We start from the raw sequence: 4,755 nt of genomic DNA on the forward strand, positions 1-4,755 counted from the left end.
GGTGCCTGCCACTTCTTCTCTTTCCTGGATCAGCCTCCACGTGTCCTTTGCTCACAACCAACTTTTGCTCGTCCATTATCTTTTTATTTGTTACAATATCCTTCCCCTTCAAAACAACCTTGTCCTCAAGGTTGAATTGAGGATACTGTTGCTGAATCAATAGCAAATCTTCCCATGTAGCTTCATTTGAATCAGCTAAATCCCATTGAATCAATAACTGTTGTACTTCGACACCCTTTCTGATAATTATTCTCGCATCCAACACCTGTTGCGGCTAAATAACTGGCCCAAATTCAGTTGTGGTAAGTGGCAATGGTAAATACGGTTGCTGTTCATTCCCCTGAAACTTCTTGAGCAAAGAAATGTGAAATACTGGATGGATACGTGATGCTTCTGGTAATTCCAATTTGTATGCCACCTGCCCAATATGCTGCACCACCTTAAAAGGCCCAAAAAAAACGCATGCCCAATTTCTGATTCTTTCTAAGGGCAACTGAATGTTGTCGATAAGGGTGTAATTTCACCAAAGCCAAATCACCCACATCCAGTTGAACTTCTCTCCTCTTCTTATCAGCTTGGGACTTCATATAATGTTGAGCTTTGATTAAATTAGTTTTGAGTTGCTGTAATAATTGGTCTCTGTTAAGCAACGTATCTTGTAAGGCTGCAGGATCCTTATAATGCACCTGGTAAGGAATGACAGTGGGAGCTTCTCGGCCAAAGACAACCTTGAAGGGAGTCATTGCTATATTATGATGAAATGAAGAATTGTACCAATATTGTGCCCAAGCTAACATTGGATACCACGATTTAGGATTGTCATATACAAAGCATCTTAAATACATCTCCAGAGTTCTGTTAAGGATCTCAGTCTGCCCATCACTTTGAGGGTGATAAGAAGAGCTCATAGCTAAGGTGGTTCCCTGGGCTTTGAACAATTGCTGCTAGAAAGAGCTAATAAAAACCCTGTCCCTGTCAGACACAATAGATTTAGGAAATCCATGAATCTTGGCAACATTGTTGATGAATGCCTCTGCTACTGTTTTACTATTAAACTCAACTTTCAGTGCAATAAAGTGGCCAAATTTTGAAAGTCTATCCACCACGACCATAATTGTAGCATAGCCATGAGAGGAAGGTAAATTAGTGATGAAATCCATGGCAATGTCCTCCCAAATCTGTTGAGGAACGGGTAATGGTTGGAGTAGACCAACAGGCAAAACATGATCAATCTTAGCTTGTTGACAAATGCTACAATTTCGGATGTATGTTTTAATATCCTCTAGCATTTTAGGCCAATAAAATTGATTGGCAATTCTAGCAATAGTTTTGGTTCCTCCCGCATGACCCCCGGTCTTAGTGTCATGAAACTCATGAATTATTTGTTGTCTTAACGGATAGTATTATGGAATCATAAGCTTACCCTTCCTGAATACCAAACCATCTTTAATTTCATACTTAGGATCAAGTTGGGCTCCTTGAGCATGCTGATGAAGTAACTCCTTGAGTATGTTATCTTGCTTAGTTTCTTCTGCTACTTTCAGCAACCAATTGCTTATAGGTTCTGACCAAGCTATAAGCAAGCTCCTCGACAATGCATCAGTAGGAACATTTTCTCGTCCAGGTTTGTACTGAATAGTGAAATCATAACCCAAAATTTTTGGCAACCATTTTTGTTGCTCAAGAGTCTGGAGGGTTTGTTCTAATAATTCTTTGAGGCTTTTCTGGTCAGTCCTTATAATGAATTTATGGCCCAATAAATAATGACAAAATTTAGCCAATGCTTCCATAATGGCATAAAATTCCCTTGCATAAGTAGATTGTTTTTGCATTCTAGGGGATAATTTCTTTGAGAAATAGGCTACAGGGTGTTGTGCTTGACTCAAAACTGCCCCAATACCCGAACCTGACGCATCTGTCTCAAGAATAAAGGGTTCTTTGAAATTAGGAAGAGCTAAAACTGGTGCAGACATCATGGCTTGTTTGAGCTGTAGAAAACTTGAGAAGCTAATGCAGACCATTTAAATGAGTTTTTCTTCAACAAATCAGTGAGTGGGTCGGCCAAGGAAGAATAATGCTTTATAAATCTTCTATAATAACTAGTAAGGCCTAAAAAACCTCTGAGTTGTTTGATGGAATTAGGCTGTGGCCAACTGTTAATAGCTTCCAATTTCGAATTCTCCATAGCAACTCCAGCTCCTAATAACACATGGCCCAAATAATCAATTTGTCTAACTCCAAAGGAGCATTTAGAGAGTCTAGCATAAAGTTTCTGGTGTTGCAGAGTCTTCAGCACATGTTCTAAGTGATGTAAATGATCCGGCCAGTTAGGACTATATACCAATATATCATCAAAAAACACCAATACAAATTTCCTCAAAACCCCTTTAAAGACCTCATTCATAAGACTCTGAAATGTTGCGGGTGCATTGGTGAGCCCAAATGGCATAACCAACCATTCATAGTGCCCATGATGTGTTCTGAAAGCCGTTTTGTACCTATCTTCTGGTTTCAACAAAATCTGGTGATAACCAGATCGCAGATCCAACTTAGAAAAAATCTGAGCTCCAAATAATTCATCAATTAATTCATCCACTGTAGGAATTGGAAAAGTGTCCTTCACCGTGATAGCATTTAATGCCCTGTAGTCAGTACATACTCTCCATGATCCATCCTTTTTCTTTACCAAGATTATTGGAGAAGAAAAAGGACTCTTACTAGGTTGTATGATGCCTTCTTCCAACATACCTTGTACCAATCTTTCAATTTCATCCTTCTGGCTATGCAAATATCTATAAGGCTTAACTTTAACTGGCTGAGATCCTTCTATCAATGGAATAGAATGATCATGAGACCTATTTGGTGGCAAAGAAGAAGGTGTTTCAAACACAGATTGATACGTGTGTAAAAGAAGAGCTAGTTCCGGTTCTACATCAGCTGACAACTCATCCTCTAATGGAATTTTTACAGTATGCGGGTCAATTAGCTGCATACTGAAAGCCTCAGCAATAGAATGAGTAGAAACCATTCGTTTAATATGATGGAACTGAGCCTGAGTAGGAGAATGATCATGCTCACCTTGTAGTGTTATAAATCTGCCATTATACAAGAATTTTTGTTGCAAAGAAGCATAATCGGCAATGTGAGGACCAAAAGTTTTCAACCAATTTGCTCCCAGAATCAGATCAGCACCGGATATGGGAAGTAAAATGACAGGTAAGTGAAATTTGTTGCCCTGCGCTTGCATGTTAAGTTCTCTAACCATTCCTTCTGCAGTCATGTAATTACCATTGCCAACCATAACCTTAAATAAGGGTGCTGGTTCAACCGGTAATTTTAAGAATTTAGCCACTCTTGGTTGGAGAAAATTATCTGAACTCCCACCATCAACCAATACCTTCACTGGCAGGGTATTAATATGAGCAAGAAACCGGATAGTCCCCACCCTTGGACCACCATTCAAAGCATTTAAAGACAGATGAGGAGAAATGTCCAATCCACATTCATGATTACCAATACTATCTCCCTTTGGGTCATCCAAATTCGTCTTAGAATCAATGTCCTCATCATCGAATTGCAGCATCAACATTTGTTTGTTAGGACACTTATGGTTAAACGTAAACTTATCATCACAAAAATAGCACAACCCTTTTTCACGCCGCAATTGCATTTCTGCAGGAGAAATTTTCTTAATAGGGCCCTGTTTAAGAGGAGGAGTATTCGGAGTGGGTAGTAGTGGAGGCAAAGATGATCGAGTGTTATGTTGTGGAGCAGCAGCTGAGACATAAGTGGAATGAGCAGGACTTGGAGCATACTTACGCACATAAGTGTTATGACGAGAAGAAACTCTTGGTACATATTTCTCTTCATATAACTTTGCCAACGACACCGCTCGAATCAAGGTTGTAGGACTTTGCGCTACAACATCTCTACGAATATCAGGGTTCAATCCACTCATAAAACAATTCAAAACCGCTTCATTAGAAAGGCCTTCAGATCTGTTAGCAAGACTCGTGAATGTCAAGTAATACTCAGAAACGGAGCCTGTTTGTTGGAGTTTAAACAATTCACCCATCGGACAATCAAAAGGGGAGGGACCAAACTGAGATTCTAAGGCATGAGTAAGATCTGACCAGGAGGTTACGGATTCCATGCGCTGAAGCATTTGAAACCAAGGAATAACGTCCTTCTCAAAATGAATCGCCGCAATTTCTACTCTATCAGCATCAGGTGTATGATGATAGGTGAAGAACTTCTCAGCTTTAAAAATCCATTCTAACACCGGAGTATGGCCATCAAAATGTGGAAATCCTAATGAAATGTCTCGAGCCGAAGAGTTGAGAGACCTTGCAGAAGTAACAGAAGATCCCGGAGTGCCCGAAGTTGAGTTCGTACCACCAACGGCATGACTTTGATTCCTATGTAGGAGCTCCATCGTTTTATGCATTTTCTCAAAGCGCTCTAAATTTTCCTGCTGATATTTGCGTTGGTCATCCATCCAAGCGGTTAGAATATTTATCTGATTCTGCATAGTTTGTAGTCGCGTACGGTCATTATTTTCAGCCATTGATGTCGATGAAAGCACCACTGAAACACTCTAGTATTTTATTTCCAATAGAACAGGACACTCAGATGTATATATGTATGGAAATGACAGAGTATTNAAAAAGAACAGTAAAAATCAGTGTAGAGTCTATAGTGCAGTATAACAAAATGAAATATGGCAGCAACAATCCTTGCCACGTGAATATCCAG

The sequence above is a fragment of the Vigna radiata genome, chromosome 6 (genome assembly GCF_000741045.1).
Source record: "Vigna radiata var. radiata cultivar VC1973A chromosome 6, Vradiata_ver6, whole genome shotgun sequence".
Classification (NCBI taxonomy): Eukaryota; Viridiplantae; Streptophyta; class Magnoliopsida; order Fabales; family Fabaceae; genus Vigna; species Vigna radiata.